General features: G+C 38.8%; 1 pseudogene; it reads left to right on the top strand.

Annotated features, from left to right (window-relative positions):
* The window catches only part of LOC118239759, a 74,012-nt pseudogene that overhangs the window by 45,116 nt on the left and 9,902 nt on the right, over positions 1-18,994 (top strand).

Raw genomic sequence — 18,994 nt, 5'->3', positions numbered from 1 at the left:
TGACAAGAGCACATCATTAAGGGTTAGAATGTGCTTAAAGACACAGCACATGGGTCCCTGGCCCTGGCTTCTAATGCAGACCTGGACATTTTAAAAAGTTGTAGAGACACAAATTTCAAAATCACTCACCCCTGTCTCCAGATCTGAAGCAAAAGCTCCAAAAAGGCTTTGCTCCAAAACATTACCAGTTCTCCCAAGCAAATTCCCGGTTTTAACAAGGCTCTTGGACTTATTGTCAATACATCAGACTCTAATGGATATCTCCCAAATCCTAGGCTCCAGACTGTCACTAGCTATCCCAAAAAAAGTTCCCCCTCCATCCCTTGTGGCCTAAATTAAAGCCTTACTTGATTAGACAAGTTCTTAACACAACAGAGCTTTACATTTCAAATAGTTTTCACCTGGACTCTCTCTCTGCCTTTCTCAAGAAGAAAACTGGAATTTTATGGCACACCCTGCTTTAAGGTTGCTTTTGACTCTGTAATGGTTCCTTAGGCAGCTTGTTTCAGTCCTATTCTTTGATATGAAAATGGGTCTCATGGCTGCCTGTAAATCAGGGTTGGCACATTTGTAATTGTTTCCAGCCAAATTTCTAGACAATGCTATCAAAAGAATATCTATCCTAGAATCATAATTTCTATCAGACCTGGTTATCATATGCTAAACTTTATGTATTTTAAAATTAGCCCTCCCTCAGTTAAATTGTACTTTGTGAGACTAACAATCTCTTAAGTATTGGATAATCTTTTAAAACAATATTAAACTTCTACATCACAGATAAGTAGTAGAGTGCTATTCAACACAGGAGATGCCTTTTACAACCTGTACAAAAATAACAATTAATGGATCATTCATGTAAATCTGAAGTGCAAAAGCCAGGCGTTGGTTGTACAAACTTGTAATCCCAGCACTAGGGAGGCAGAGGCAGGTGAATCTCTGTGAGTTCACCACCAGACAAGTCTACAAGATGTAGTTCTAGGATAGCCTCCAAAGCCACAGAGAAAACCTCTCTCCAAAAACCAAAAAAGCTGAAATGCAAATTGCTGAACCTCTCTAGATGGTAATGAAGAAAACATACCTCTTTAAATTGGGCAATCTGCACTCCATGTGTGCATCAAAAGCATGCTGAAGTTGACTACAAATTTTTTTTACATACTGCTCCCTTTTCCCAATGCTCAGAGAAGCCTCAGTACAGAGAAGAAAGTTATTGAGAGGCATGCCTCTGGTGCAGAGCATTTCAAGGACTGCATGGAACATCACAGGTTAGGGTGTCTGGCTGCAGCTTTCCACACAATTCTAGGGATTACCCACCTCACCAGCTCCAGTATTTCACCATCTGCCACCCCCATCTGGAAACAACAACCCCTTCCTCACCATGTTGTGATTTTCCAGTTTGTCATTTCTCAAAGCACAGCACACAAAATCACTGGAGGCAGGTTCTCTTCAAAGCTCAGCCTGAATCTAGCAGCCGTAAGGGCCCTGCAGCACTTCTGACTCCTAAGACACCTAGGGATCTCATTTGCTAATAAGGCCTGAGTGACAAGAGGACCTCCCATAGGATCTCAGTGTGCTTAAAGACACAGAAAAATGGTTCAGATACAGCAATTCCACCTATAGGTATATAGCCAAAAGATGAACATTCATACAACAAGGACATCTGTTCTACTATGTTCATAGCAGTATTATAGGTAATAGATGGAACCTGGATTCAAACTTTATGCCCCAAAACTGAAGATGGATAGAGAAAATGTATATTTACAAAATGGAGTACCACTCAGCAGAAAAAAAAATGGAATGTTAAAATTCATGAGCAAATGGATGGAAGGTAGGCCAGTCAGAAAAAGAAAAACATGTGCTCTCTTATATATGGGCTTTAGACATGGAATAAACGACTAACAGTCTACAATCCACACCACCGGAGAAGCAAGGAAACAAGGAGAATGCTAAGAGAGGTATACATGGTCTCCCAGAGAAGGGGAAAGGGACAAGATCCCCTGAGCTAATTGGGACCATGGGGGAGGGAGAAAGAGTTAGGAGAATGACAGGGAAGAATAGGAGGGGAGAGGAGTACTTAAGGGAGCAGAAAGACACATAGGAAGAATAGAGGAGAGCAAGAAAAAATAAAGCATAATAGATGAGCCATTATACATTTAAAGAGAAATCTGGCACTAGGGAATTGTCCAGTGATCTACAAGGATGATACCAACAAATAATGTAAGCAATAGTAAAGAGTTCATCTTAAATGCCCTTCTCTGATAATGAGATCGATGACTACCTTATATGCAATCCTAGAGCCTTCATCCAGTAGCTGATGGAAGCAGATGCAGACACATACAGCTGAAAACTGAGCCAAACTCCTGGAATCTAGTTTCAGATAGGGAACAGTGATGAGCAAAGTGGTCAAGACCAGATGGGAGATATCCATAGAAACAGATAACCTGAACAAAAGGGAGCTGATTGACCACAGATTTTTAGCTAGGAAACCAGCATAGGACTGTTCTACTCCCCCTGAACATGGGTGTCAGTTAGGAGGCCTGGGCAATCTATGTGGCCTGTGGCACTGGATTAGAATTTCTCCTTATTATATGAATGTATTTGGGAGTCCATTCCACATACAGCAACACTCTCTCAGCCTAGAGACATGGGGCTGGTCTTAGGCCATGCTCCAAATGATATGACAGACTTTGAAGATCAGTTGTGGAAGGTCTCACCTTCACTGGGGACCAGAAAGGGGATGGAGTAAGGACTCAGTGGGGAGCAGGGGAGGAGGTGGTGAGGAAACTGTGATTGCCATATAAAACAAACTACTTTCTAATTTAAATTTATAAAAGGAAAGAAATGCTCCCCATTTTATAGTGGGAAGTTACCAATATGGAGCCAAGTAGAAATATAAGGGTATTTAATAGGGAAAAGCCTTACTTACAGAGCAACCTAGCCAGCAGTCTGTCCAGCAAGTACCAAAGGAGAAACCAAAAGAGAAAACACAGTCCCATGCAAGTATTGCTGTACTTCACCCTGACCACGCCCTTGCAAGCATGGTCAGGCACACCTGTAGCCAGCCCGTAAGTAGGTGTGGCTACAGCTTCCCCTACACCATTTCCATCGCCTATGGTACATAACATGGAATCTTCCTGAACTACCTACATAGCACCATGCACATTAGAGGAATCTCTGCATATCAGAAACATCTTTTCTCTCATGGAACTAAACTTCACTGAATCACATCATTGTGTTTAGTTGCACTAAGAAGTTACAACCTTTCTTTCTAATCATGTATATATGAAAGACAGTCCACATAACCATTTTCCACAAGTTCCTAAATTATTTGCAACATTTTTCATACAAGCCTGAAGGAATGCAATATTCAGATCTTCTAGAAACCAGACCTTCACTTTTCTAATCTGTCTTCTCACTGTAACTGGAAGCACTACCCATATGTGAACACTGAACAGTGATACTGCAAGAATTATATGCCCCGTACCAGGGCTGCAGAGTCTCCTATTACCCAGTAAATCCATACTGGGAGGCGTGGATGACAAAGGCCATTGCCCAGCTCAACATATGTACCAACAGAACTACACACAGGCTCACACTCTGTTCAACTTCCAACAGAATTGGAAACTTCCTGGGTGGTGGTGGCAGTGGCACATGCCTTTAATAACAGCACCTGGGAGGCAGATGCAGTAAGATCTCTCTGAGTTAATACCAGACTGGTGTACAAGGTGAGTCTCAGTACAGCCACAATGGTTACACAGGGAACCATGTCTTGAAAAACAAACAATAAGTAAATATATAAATGAATGAAATGATAGATCAACAGACCTGCTCTGATCACCATTCACCAACCATGGTAAAGCTTGTAGACCTTCTTACAACTCATTTCCACAAAGGCAGAAGAAACCATTACAAGAACCCATGAATTACCTGACACTATTACACTTGATTGCTAACACCCAGCCCCCAAAAAATGACACGTTGGCTAGGGCCACCCTGGTAGGACTCATACTAGCAGCTTTGATACTGGGTGATCAGAGATCGAATGACTCAGACGGCACAGTTCTTCCAGCTCTTCCCTTACAGCAGAGTAGACAGAAACTCCTCTCTCGTATAGCACAACCTGTTCCTCATCCAAAGCACAGAGTCAATTTTGTGCATATTCCATTACACACTCAAAGTCCTGCACAGCAACCCCCTGCCTCAGAGCTGGGAAAACATTCAAGCAAACACAGGTCACATTCACACAGTAATTGTGGTTACTGTGTAACTGAGTGAAAGAAAAACAGGCCACAATGGGATATTGATAGGGCTGGGGACTGAAAAGACAAGGTGAGTATGATGCATATATAATCAGAAAAATCATTTGAAAAGTTGAAACAGGCTTTATCTCCATGTGGTCCAGAGACTATAGTCTTTTATTAGAGCACAATAAAGATTCCTCACATTTTCTCTAAAGATAAGGACAATAAACCAGAGAAATACCAGTTCTTAGAAGTGGATATTACAATCAGATAGCCAGTATATTCCTTTAATAATTACGTAAGTACTCTACATTCTTGAAACAGCAGGTCTTCAGAACAGGATCCTGAGGTGAAAGTCATAGGGCACAAGGAAGATAAGACAAGTAGAAGGTAGAAAAGATAAATTCTAGGTTGGGGAGGCATTGCAGAGGATAAGTCTCAAAATAATTCTGCTTCTGGAGAAGAATAGCATTCTGTACACTACATCAATGGTGTAGGAGGATAGAAGGAAATCAGAGAATCACATGAATTCATCAAAAACTATCATATAATTGGAGAAATTCAGGAGGAGACTAGTCAATCAATGCCACACATGGGAAACAGAGCATCTCAAGAACATTACTGAATTAAGACACAGTGCCCATAGAACAGACAACAATAGCTCCATATACTGGGAAGATTTTTGGTTCTTAGGATTTGAAGCAAACCTTCCAAAGTAGGCTTTAGTGCTAGTACCTGAATGAATTTGGTAGTGAGAGCTAGAGGAAACTGGAATAAAAAAGACTGCTTCTTTCTTCAATATTGTTTATATACATTGGTTTCTGGCAGAAAGTGAGATCCAGGTTATAAGTGGATCACAATCTCTGTTTGATTCTTTATTTGTATTGTTGTTGTTGTTGTTTTTGTGTTTTTTTTTCAAGAAATGTTTTATGTGTGTTGCCCTGGGAATCATTCTCATTCTGTAGTCAAGGCTGGTCAGAAACTCAAGTCACACTGCCTCTTCCTCCTGAATGCTGGTGTCAAATTTGTATACTGCTACCAAACCTCTAAAGGTGGATCTTATCACAACAAATGATCCAGATTAATGAAGGGTTTTCCATTTTAAAACAACATCAATTAAGTAAAATCCCTCTCAGGTATACCCAATTCTTTGGAAAATAGGTAATTCCAGAATAACCATCTCAACCATGAAGTCAAAAGAAATTACAAAATTGACTTGGCTGAAGGAGGCAGGGACAGCAGGGGAGTCATTATAAAACAAAGTTTTCCCAATCAAAAGAAGGATGTTTATTTTACTTAGGAAGTCTGCACATTTTCATATATGATTTGTTTTTTTTGGGGGGCAGGGATTTCAAGACAGGGTTTCTTTGGCACCGATTACTCGCATGTTCATATAATATTCTCTGACTTCTTAACATTGTCAGTGAACAATTCCAATTCTGAACATGATCACAATATAAAAGCAGAAACATTAAGGGACATTCTAACTTCAAAGTCATGCAGGAAATTATATACATTATAAAAATGATAGAAAGGAATATCTCTGGCATTTTATATTATACTTCAAGGTCTTAGTTGAAAATTAAGTAAATGATACTGTGAATAGGAGATTACCAATCTTGATGTTTGATCTAAAAGACAAGTGTACCACCAGCAAAATTCATATAGAAAAATGAAAGAGACTACAAAAACTTGAATGAAAATTAACCTAATAGCACTGTGTACTCTGCTCCTTGATGAATGATTTTGATAATTTCTATCAACCCCAGAACAAAGCTGTTTTTTCTATGAGCAGTACAGCCAGGCAGATGTCACCAGCTTCATCCATTGAAGACCAGAAAGTGGTCTTCGTAACTATCCCTGGCTGCTATCTGTTTCAAGCCTGTGATATCACTGTAGAGAATGGTATTATTTTCTCTTTTTTTAAGTTTTTTCAAGGCAGGGTTTCTCTGTGGCTTTGGAGGCTGTCTTGGAACTAGCACTGATACACCAGGCTGGTGTCAAGCTCACAGAAATCCGCATCCAGTGAATTTCTGTAAGTTTGAGACCAGCCTTATATACAAGAGCTAGTTCCAGGACAGTCTGCAAAGAGACAGAGAAATCCCATCTTGAAAAACAAAACAATAAATAAATAAAAGGAAATAAAACAAACAAAAAACCAACTATGTGTTCACTTTTGCATTCTCAAGACAGCTGCTACAGTACATGCCTATAATCCAATGCTTTTGATGACAGATAAAATGGAGACAAAGAAATCCTGCCAAGTCTATTTATGTGGCGTGGAAACCTAAAGACCCTATATCAAGCATGCTAAGTGTAAAAGAAAAATGCCCAAAAGTGTTCTCTGATATTTCCACCCAAACCATGACACAACTTCCACACATGAAGAATCGCATAAATACAAACAGACATAAGTAAAAAAAATTATATAATTATAATGGGATGTTTTGGCATACCCCTATATCCCAATAAATGGGCAGCAGGGACAAGCAAATTTCTGTAAATTCATCACCATTCTGAGTTCAAGGACAGCCAAAAATATGGAGAGAAATCCTGTCTCAACATAAAATTCCATGTCTGATTATAACTGACTTATCCTGAAATCCTTTTCCAAAAGGCACTGAAGTGGTCCAGCTTAATCTCACCAGAGGACCAAGGTAAAGGAGAGTATATCTTAAAGACATTTTTGATCTCTGCCACTGGTGGCTGACAAAGTATTTCCAGATATGAATATAGCTGTGTGTGGTTGCAGAGATAGGCAGATCTCTGCGAATTTAAGCCAATTTAGACTACATATGATAGGCATTTCTCAGTCACACACACACACACACACACACACACACACACACACACTCACAAATATACCTACAGCAACAGAGCCACACCTCCTATGAGTGTCATTCCCTATGAGCATATGTGTACAATTTCATTCAGACTACCAAGATTCATCTCTTATATTGTGATTAAATATTCGGAATGATTTAAATTAGGAAACAAAAAGCATGATATTAACTGATGTTATCCAGCTCCCTATTATTCAATGTGTATGTGTATACAAAATTAAGTAAATACAAAATCCACAACTTTCACAAAATTATCTCAAATTGACCCTGGAATTGTTGTTTCTGACCCTCAAGTTCCTGGTATTTCTTCCAAAAACAAGCAAAAATGCTCAAGTGCTCTCTCCAGAAATGGAGGTGATCTCTTGCAATGGATCACCAGCGCCTTGAATTTCTTTGTTGTTTCAAGTAAATGCAGCCCCACTGATGCTCAATCACAAAAGAGCATAGGAAAATGATTTAAAATCTGCTGCCTGCCAAATAGAGTATGGCACAAAACATGGATTCTGCCCTATCTACATTCCCAACACCATTAGATAATTGAGAATTTTCTGCAGATGCAAAACTCCATTTCTCACTGGAAATAAAATTCAAAGAATCATAATATTGTGGTTAGTTATAGCACCAAGACACAAGAATTCTAATCATGTATTGGTTAAAGGTGATGACATCACCATTTTTTCAAGTTGCTAATCTATTTGCAATACTTAAAATACAAACATGAACATAGAATGCAGTATTCATGACTTCTAGAAAACCATACTTCCAATTTTCTAATCTGTCTTCACACTCCTACTAAAAGCAGTGTCTATGAGTGAACCAAGTGTAGTGATACTGCAAAAACTATATCGCCACATGCCAGGGCTACAGTGTCTCACATTATCCAGTAAATCTATACTGGAAGGCACAGAGGACAAATGCCACTACCCTGATCAGCACATGGACCAACCAATACAGTCTTGCTCATGGTCTATCTGAATCCAACAGAATTGAAAGCTCACTGGGTGGTGGCAGCACATGACTTATATCCCAGTGTTTGTTAGGCAGAGACAGTAAGATTTCTGAGAATTCAAGATCAGACTGGTCTACAAGATGAGTCCCAAGACACAGTAAACCTGTCTTGAAAACTAAACAAAGAGACAAGCAATAACTACCTACATAACTAAATGAAATGATAGTTCAAGAGAGCTGCTCTGAACATCATACACTCACACTTACAACTGATTTCAGCATAGGCAGAAGACAACTATGGAAAAAACCCACAAAATATGTTCCACTATTTTTCGTGACAGCTAAGTCTCCCCAGAACCCCACATTGCCTATATGGCCACCAATAAAGGACTCATATTAGCAGCTTCCATACTTGGGTGATCATAGATGAAATGTCTCAGACAGCACAGAATTTCCAACTCTGCATTTTCAGCACAGTAGACATAAGCCCAATCTAGAAAGATTGTATTGTAAGAGACATTCTTCCTCTCTCATAAGGCACGTCCTATTCCTTGCCAAAGCACAGAGTCTTTGTGTGCACAGTCCATTACAAACTCAATGTCCAGTACAGGATACCATTGTCACAGAGCTGGGATACCCTGAAAACAAACACAAGTCATGTTCAGACAGTAAATGTTGTTACTGTGTAACTGGGCTAAAGAAAAACAGGCCACAGATTAGAAAGCAATGGGGCATTGATAGGGCTTGAAGGCAGAAAAGGCCAGGTGAACATGATGCATTTATAATCTCAAAAATTATTTTGACAACTTGAAACAGGATTTATAGCCAAGTGCTCCAGAGACTTAGGGAATTGTATTAAAGCACGTTAAAATTTCTAATACCATTCCTCTAAAGATAAACACCATAAACCGGCAAAAACGCCAGTCCTTACAAGTTAAGTAGCAGTTAAGTAAAATAGAATCACACATCAAAGATATACTTAAAGTAACTTCTTAAGTAAACCATTGACTTGAAATAACAGGTCACTCTTCACTTGCAGGGTCCTGAGGTAAAGGTCATGGGGATATCAAAGATTGGACAAGTAGACGGTAGAAAAAGATAAATGCTAGTTTGGGGAGGAATTTCAGAGGATATGTCCCAGACTAACTAAGCTTCTTAAGAATAATAGCATCTTGTGTACTACTTGAATGGGGTGGGAGGATAGAAGGAAATGGGAAAATAATGTGAAACCATCAAAAACTATTATATAATGGGAGGAATTCAGGAGGAGGTTTGCAAACAATGCCACACTAGGGAAACAGAGTATCTGAAGAACATGACTGACTAAAGACACAGTAGATTTAGGACACACAAAACACTTCTAAATATCCCTAGACCCACACCATTGCAAGTTCTCCAAACATATTGTGGATTTTAGAGAAGGAGCTCAGTTTTATTGTCATACATCAGGCCTCAATGAATGCTCCCAAGCCCTAGAGCCCGGGCTGTTATTAATTCCTCCCTACCTGAGGTCTTAAAGGAAAGCCTTGCTGGATGAGATGAGTTCTTAACTCAACTGTGTTTTATTGCCACCTGGTGTCTTACTGTCCACCTGCCAAAACTATGGTCTTCTCATGAAAAGAAACTAGAATTTTAAGCGGCAAAAAATTAACTCTGAATGGAGATTACCTGTAAACATTAAATGAAAAGTGTTGAATGTCGAGAAGATACTGGAAAAACTAGTCCACTCTGAGTGAGGCAAGCTTCTTTCTGTATATTCATGAAGAATGTTGACTAGAAACATGCTCCTACACCAGCTCCATGCTCCCAGTGCTTTGATGAGAATAAGCACGCAGAACAAAGTTAATGAGAGACCTTCTCCTATGTCAGATAATTTACATTGCCTGCATGGGACTTCAGTATGGGACTTCACAAGACAGGGACCCTGACTACACTCCTCCACTCAGATACAGGGAGGACCTAACACACTGACAGAGGAAATCCTGAAAAGTCTATTTATGTCATATGGAAACCTAGAGACCGTTTCTCAAAATTGCTAACTGGAAAAGACAAACATCCAAAGTGTTCTATGATATTTACACCAAAACCATGACACACATGCACAACTTCCACACCTAAAAATACATAAATATAAATTGACATAAATAAATAAATAATAAAAATATACTAGGATAATTTGGCACACACCCTATATTCCTATATCTGTGCCGGATTGACAAAGTATTATGTATTCAGGGCCAAACTCATCTGCATTCTGAGTTCAAGGACAGCCAAAAATATGGAGAGAAAACCTGTCTAAACATAAAATTCCAACACTGATTTTAATTGACTCATAATGAAATCCTTTTCCAAAATACACTGAAGTAGTCCAGCTCAATCTCCCCACAGAACCCAGGTAAAGGAGAATATATCTTAAAGTCATTTTTGATGTCTGCCAGAGGTGGCTGGCAAAGTATTTTCAGATATGAACATAGCTGAGTATAGGCAGATCTCAGTGAATTCAAGCCAATTTGGACAACATAGTGAATATGATAGTAAGACTTTTCTCAGTCACACACACACACACACACACACACACACACACACACACACACTCAGTAATATGCCAATATCAACAGTGCTAGAGCTCCAACAAGTGCCATTCCCCATGAGCTTGTGGTTCCAATTACATTCAGAATACCAACATTCTTCTCTTTTGCTGTGATTAAATTATCTAAATAAAAGCTACTCCAGTAATGAACAGATTTGGTTGTTAATCCTAAGCCAGTTTCTCCTCCTCCTCCTAGGAATTATTGTGTCATGATTTTCTCTTTTGCTTTGCCACTATCTTGTGCTCACCTAGATGTCTTAACAAGCCCAGGCTCACTTGCTCAGAGACATTGCCACCTCATCGGAAGTCTTCTTCCTACATAAAGCATCAGTCAACACAATCTATTTCAGGCAGAAATCAGACACTCTGATCTAAGGAAACACTCAATTGGTGTTCTCCCAGATGATCCCAGGTTTTGTCATGTTGATACCTGAGCCTATTTAAAAGACAGAGAAAATAATATATGATAATGTTTTAAAAAATCAGAAGCCAATGTATTAATCATATCCATCCTTTACACAGCAAATACACAAACATGAAGACAGCAACAACTGGAGAACACAGATTAGCCAGTATGTCAGAAAATGAGAAGAGGCAACCATCTAAGATAAAGATGAAAAAAACTAAACTTTCTCTCCACTGCAACTTCACACAAAAGCAAAATCTTTAGGAACTGCTAACATAAGAAAATTTATGAAGACACATTGGGGAAGGTCCAACATTTTTAATTAAATGTATATATCTAGGTTACCATTATATATTACAGAAAATCAGTACACATATTCACATACTATGAGGTCTAAACTTGTCACAAGGTACAACCATCAAAAATGTATAAAATATTTTGGAAAGAATGAAAGGGTTGGTAAGAAAACGCCAAGAAATAAGGCAGGAAAAATATTGTCAAATTTTAATCAAAAGACAAAAGAAAATGTAGTAAAGGAGAAGGGTGATCTTGACCCTATAATATTATGGGTATAAAAATTAAATAAACACAGACTTCACAACTTTCACGAAATTACCTCAAAATGTCCCTTGATATGTTGTTTGACCCTCCAGCTGCTTATAATTCTTCCAATAACAGAAGCACCATGCTCTAGAGCTCTCTCCAGAAATAAAGGTGATCTCTGTCTATTTATCAGAAGCTCCTTATAATTCCTGTTGTTTCATGTAAATACAAACCCAGTGATGCACAATCACAAAACAGCAAAGAAAAATAATTTAAAACATAGGTAAACCAATGGAATCAAACTGAAAACCATGATCTGTATCCACATACTGAGGAATATCTAATGTTATTATACAATGTAAAAAGGAAAGCATCTTCAGCAATTAGAGCTGGCATAACTGTTTCCAAACATGTAAAAGACTGCATACAAATCATATCTATCACCATGCACAAAACCTAAGACCAAATGGATCAAAGAACTCCCCCTAAATCCACACACAATGAACCTATGAGAAGAGTAAGTAGGAGGTACTTCAAAGAATTTATACAGTAGACCACTTCCTGAACATAACACCAGTAGCGTAAACACAGAGATGCAAAATTAATAAATGGGACCTCCTGAAACTGAGAATCATCTGTAAATCAAAGCACATAGAGAACAAGACAAAATGTCAGCTTACAGAATGGGAAAAATATTCATCAACCCCACATTTGACAGAGGGCTGATTTGCAAAATATACAAAGAACTCAAGAAGCACATCATGAAAATACCAAAAATTCCAATTAAAAAGGGGGTAAAGAATTAAAAAGAGAGTTATCAATAGGGAAATCTAAAATGGCTAAAAGACACTTTAGAAAGTGCTCAATGTATTTAGACATCAGATAAATGCAAATCAATACAACTCTGAGGTAGTATATTATTCCTCTCAGAATGGCTAAAATCAAAAACACTAGTGACACTTTATGCTAGAGAGGATGTGGAGAAATGGCAACACTCTTCCACTTCTGGTGGAAGTGCAAACAGCCACTTTGGAAATCAGCATGGTGGTTCCTCAGTAATGTGGAAATCAGTCTGCTACAAGATCCAGCAAATCCACGTGTGGCCCAAAGATGAACATTCAAACAAGAAAGACATCTTTTCAACTATGCTCATAGCAGCATTATTTGTAATGGCCAGAACCTGGAAGCAACCTAGATGACCCTAACCTGAATGAAGGATAGAGAAAATATGGTACATTTACACCACGGAGTACTACTCGGTAGAAAAGAAAAACAATGTGCAGGCAAATGGATAGAAGTAGAAGAATCCTTCCTGAGTAAGGTAACCCATTCACAAAAAGCAAACACGGTATGTACTCACTAATATATGGGTTTTGGCATGGAACAAAGGATTTCCGGCCTACAGTCTACACTGAAAGGGAAGCTAGGAAACAAGGAGAATGTTAACAGTGACACAGATGATCACCCAGAGAAGGGGAAGGGACATGATGTGGTGAGCTCATGGAGCAATGGTTGCAGGGAAGAGGGAGTTAGGAGACTGAGAAGGGGAGAAGGGGAGGGGAGAAGAGGACTTGATGGAGCAGGAAGATTGAGTCAGGGGAAGAATAGAGAAGAGGAAGAAAAGAGAAACCATAAGAGATGGAGCCATTAAAGGTTTAAAGGGAAATCTGGCAATAGGGAAATGTCCAGAGATGTACAAGTATGACACCAACCAGCAATCTAAGCAATAGTCAAGAAGTCACCTTAAATACCCTTCTCTGATAATGATATCATTAACTACCTTATATGCCATCCTAGAGCCTTCATGCAGTAGCTGCCTCCTTTTCAAAGTCAAGCCTGAAGCGTGGTGAAAGGAAGAGCCCAGCACCTCTTCTGTATGGCATGTCTCATGGAGGGCCTGATTGGATAGTGAGGCTTGAGTGACAAGAGCACCTCCCATAGGGTTAAAGTGTGCTTAAGTCACAGTATTGTGGTTCCTGGCCATGCCTCCCACAGAAGAAAAAATTCCTTTTTGTAGATCTGCAACAATATGCATTTCAATAGCACTCAACCCAGACTCAAATTGCAGACCCTGATATCTTCCTGGTTCCATAGGAACTGACTCTGTTCCACCAGGATGTAATTGAAAAGCTTGTACATACCAAACACCCTCTCTGACAATGCAGCAACACAAATCAGACTAAATTAAATGAATTAGAAAAAGCTCATGTCGGAGACTGAGAGTGTCCATGACAGATGTCTCAGAGCATGGATATCTCAACACCCTCTGGTCTCAAATGCAACTCAGCTTCATCTCCACTGTTTAATGCAATGGACTCTCACAGACTCTTCACTTGGGTTCTGACTGTTCAAAACATAGATGTGTACTGTAGTGAAGAACTGACCACAGAAAAATAATCCATGTTTACATGTTGCAATTTTATTGTTTGCATAGTCAGTAAAAAATACGTGATTCTGCCTTCATTTTGTGTACCCTACAGAGCTTGGATTACATTTGCCAGTTTTTGAATACTGTTGCTTCTGAGACAAGGAATTACCTTGCCTACTCCTTCAGTTAGGTAACGACATTGCTGGGTAGAGTCATAAACTTGGGCTACCTTCCTAGGCTTTAAATGAAGAGCAGGGCCCTTTCTTTAATGTTGTTAAAAACCTTGAAATTATTGTCTCTTTCCCATAAATGTATTGGCATAAGAAAATACTAATGCTCTTTTTCTTAAGAAAACAGAGACTTTCATGACTTCCTCCTTGTGTTCTTTTCACTGTAGACCTGAAGGAGTCAACAGTAATAACCATCAACAGAAACAATATTTGGTCTAAGTCATCAGCCCATTACTCTTAAACTCAGTCTTATTCATTTTCTTGTGACCTGTAGAGATTAAGACAGATTCAGGTTCCAAAATATCACACAGATGAACTCTAGCTAAATTATTAATGAAATCTTCTAAGAACCTGTACTTACTTACCAGGCCAAGGTAACCCAATTCAGCCACAAATTAACGAAGCCAGGCTTGGCCTAGAGGGCCACAACAAGACAAGGATATGACTGTTTTATTGAGAGGAAACAGATGTTATATATCTTCATCAGAAACATAAGTTAGTGGCAATTTCCAGGATCAATATAGTTGTACTTGCCAAGATAATATGAAAATTGCAAGTCATACAGGGTAAACAAGATTAATCTCTAAGAACATTTTTTTCTTACACTTACACACTTCATTCATTACTTAGAAATCATATAGAGAAATACAGATTAGCCTTAATTCACCACTGCCTTATTGAGTGCATCAGTTAATCAGGAAGTGGAAGGTACATTGTGTCACAGGAGACATGGGCTTTAGCCTGAATATCCTATGGCTCATGTCTCTCAAGGCAGGTAAGTCAGGCCAACTGCATGGTGCCCTGCAGAGATTTTACCCACTATAATTCTGACACTTACCACCAGGGTCTTCCATTATTCTGATATTCCCATCTTTCATGTCCTAAAACAATAGCCAGTTAAGGACTATGTTGACCACTTATGGCTTTTACCATCTAAAGTCTTGATATTGTCAACTTCTTACAAAAGTCAATAATCCCATATCCATTAGAGCAAATAATAACTTTGAAGTAACATTTTGTATTCCAACATCCTTCACTGTTGCTGTAATGAATTTATCTAAGTAAAAGCTATTCCAGTAATGAAATAATTTTGTTGTTACCCCTAGGCCAGTGTCTATATTTTTTGGGACATCAGGAAACACAAGTTAGACACTGAAGGAAAAACATATGGAATCATTGTTTATTGATTTTTTTTCCTTTTGGTTTGTCACTGTCTTGTATTTAGCTAGGTCTCTTATGCAGCCTAAGCCCACTTGCACAGAGACATTGCTAAATCAGTGGAAGTCTTCTTCCCACATTAACCATAAGTCAACACAATCATTTTCAGGCAGAAATCAGACATTCTGATCTAACTAAGTTCTAACTGAACTCAACTGATGTTTATTCAGATGACACTAGGAGTTGTCATGTTGATATCTGAGGATAATTAGGAGACAGAGACAATAATATATGAGTAGGTCTTAAAATAGAAATCACATACATCACCTAAGCAGCAAAGACTCAAATACTAAGACAGCAACAACTGAAAAAAACAGTATGCAAGGAAATGGGAAGATGCAAGAATCTAAGATAAAGAAGAAAAAAATAATACCCTATCCACAGTAATTTCCCCAAAAAATAAAACATTCAGGAACTGATAACATAAGAAAATGTATCATGACAAATTGGTGAAGCTCCAACATTTTTAAGAAAATGAATATAACAAGGTTAGCATTTTAGATTACAGAAAATCAGTACACAGATTCACATAATATGAGGTCTATACAGGTCACAAAGATACAACAATAAAAATATGTGAAACATTTTTGAAAGAATGAAAGGGTTAGTGAGAAAAAGCCAAGAAATAAGGCAGCAGAAAGAGTCAACTTTAATCAAAAGACCAAAGAAAACATAGGAAAAGGGTGATTATGACCAATGTTACCCTGCTCCCTATAATTCTATTCATATAAAAATTAAATACACACAGACTTTCCAACTTTCACAAAATTGCCTCAATGAGACCATTGAACTTCTGTTCTACCCTCAAGCTACTGATATTTCTTCCAAAACCATAAGCACCGTGCTCCAAAATTTTCTCTACAGTGGAAGTGATCTCTTGCTATGGACCAGCAGCTCTTTGTAAATCCCTTTGATTCAGGTAAATACAGGGCCACTGATTCTCATTCAAAAAATAACATAAAAATAATGTATAGCCAGCCAATGGTGGCCCACTCCTTTAATCCCAGAATTCAGGAGGCAGAGGCAGGCAGATCTCTGGGAGTTTGAGGCCAGTCTTGTCTACAGAGTGGGGTGCCAGAATATGCTCCAAAGCTACACATAGAAACCCTATCTTGGAAAAAATTAATGAAATATATGAAGTTTTGCTGGGTGTGGTGGTGTACGTGTTTGATCCCAGCACTCAGGAGGCAGGGCAGGTGGATTTCTGTAAGTTTGAGACCCATCTTCTAGACCCATCGGTTCTAGAAGAGCTAGTTCCAGGACAGCCTCCAATGCAACAGAGAATCCCTGTCTTGAAAAACCAATACAAAAAAAAAAAAGAAACAGAAAAAGAATTTAAAGACAGCTACACCAATGGAATTGAATTGAAAACCATGATGTTCACACACATACCTATGAGCACATGATTTTGGACAATGAAGCTAAAGTTATGCAATGGAAAAAATAAAGCATCTTCATCAAATTACATTGGCATAACTTGGTGCTGATGTGTAGGTCCATGTCTATTGCTATGTAGACAACTTAACTACAAAGGGATCAAAGACCTCAACATAAACCCAGCCATACTGAACTTATTAGAAGGGGAAGTGGGAGATAGCCTTGAAAAATTTGTACAGTATTAGACTTCTTCCTGAACATAACACCAGTAGCACAGACACTGAGATTGACAAATAACTAATATGACCTCCTGAAACTGGAACCTTCCATAAGGCAATAGACAGAGTCAGCAAGGCAAAATGGCAGCACACAGAATGGGAAATGATATTTACTGACTGCATGTTTCCCAGAGGGCTGATTTCCAAAATATAGAAATAACTCAAGAAGTTTGTCACCAAAATGTCAAAAAAAATCCAATTAAAAAGTTCGGTATAAAATTAAATAAGGAATACTCAATAGAGAAATCTAAAATGGCAGAAAAAAATTAAGAAAGTGCTCAATAGCTTTACACAGCAGGAAAATGCAAATCAAAAAAATGCTGAAATACCATATTGCTCTTGTAGTCATATAGCCAAAAGAAACACATTCATACAAAAAGGAGATCTGTTCTACTATGTACATACCAAGATTATTTGTAATAGCCAGAAAGTAGAAGGAACCTAAATGACCCTAAACTGAATAATGGATAAACTAAATATGATACATTTACCCAATGGAGTACTACTACAACAGAAAAAATAATCAAATCTTAAAATTAACAGTGAAATGGATGGAAGTAGAAGAAAGTATTCTGAGTGAGGCAACCCAGTTTAAAATAAGAAAACAAGGTATGTATTCACTTGTGTATGGATTTTAGACATGTAACAAAGGATTACCAACTTACAATCCACACTGGCAGAGAAACGCAAAAACAGGGAGAATTCTAAGAGAGATATACATGGTCCCCCAGAGAAGGGGAAAGGGACAAGGACTCCTGAGCTTATTGGGAGCATGGCGGGAGGTGAGAGGGAGTTAGGAAAATGAGAAAAGGAGAAGGGGAGAGGAGTAATTCAGGAAGCAGAAAGGAATCAGGGGGAAGAATAGAGGAGAGGAAGAAAAGAGAAACTATAACAGACACAGCAATTATAGGTGTAAAGAGAAACTGGCACTAGGGAAATGTCCAGTGATCTAAAGACGACACCAACTAACAATATAAGCAACAGACAAGAGTTTACCTTAAATGCCCTTCTCTGATAATGCGATCAATGACTACAATATTTGCTACCCTAAAGCCTTCATCCAGTAGCTGATGGAAGCAGAAGCAGACACCTAGAGTTAAACACTGAGCCACACTCCAGGACTCTAGTTTCAGATATGGGAAAGTGATGACCAAAGGGGTCTATACAAGACTGGAAAAATCCACAGAAACAGCTGACCTGAACTAGGGGGCGTTCATGGACCAGATACAGATAGCTGGGAAATCAGCATTGGACTGATCCAGGCCCCCTGAACATGGGGGTCACTTAGGAGGCCTGCACAATCTATGGGGCCTGTTGTAGTGGATTAGAACTTATCCCTATCATACAAATGGATTTTGGGAGTCCATTCCACATAAAGCAACACTCTATCATCTTTGAAACTCTGGGCTGGTTCTAGGCCATGCTCCAAATGATATGTCAGACTTTGAAAATTACTCATGGAGGCATCATATTCCCTGGGGAGCAGAAAGTGGGTGGAACAGGTGGTCAGTGAGTGTCAGGGGAAGAGGAGGGAGGAAATTGTGATTGGCATCTAAAACAAGCTAGTTTCTAATTTCAATTTAAAAAGGGGAAATGCTCCCAATTGTCGAAGGCCAAAAGGGGCCTCATACTGAATCAAGAGTTAATCATTGTTAGATGACCAGAATCGCTTCGACTACAAGATGTTTTTTCCAGTTAAGCTGCACAATACATGTTGCAAAATGTTCTCCCTTTTCTCAGAAATAGCTGCGGTTCGCTAACAATGGGACCATGGGCTAAGATTTACCTTGCCTCTATTTCCTCTTGAAAATTTTCCATTCCTCCTGCTCCCTTACCCCGCCCTCCTGCTCCCTTACCCCGCCCTGAGTAAAAATCCCCTGCATATAAGCAAGCTTTACATTTCAATAAAGGAGACCTTGACATTGCACAGACGGACTCTTGTCCTTTCTTGCGCC

The sequence above is a fragment of the Cricetulus griseus genome, unplaced genomic scaffold (genome assembly GCF_003668045.3).
Source record: "Cricetulus griseus strain 17A/GY unplaced genomic scaffold, alternate assembly CriGri-PICRH-1.0 unplaced_scaffold_1, whole genome shotgun sequence".
NCBI lineage: Eukaryota > Metazoa > Chordata > Mammalia > Rodentia > Cricetidae > Cricetulus > Cricetulus griseus.
The sequence above is the reverse complement of the archived record's forward strand: the minus strand, read 5'-3'. Positions and strand labels throughout refer to the sequence as shown.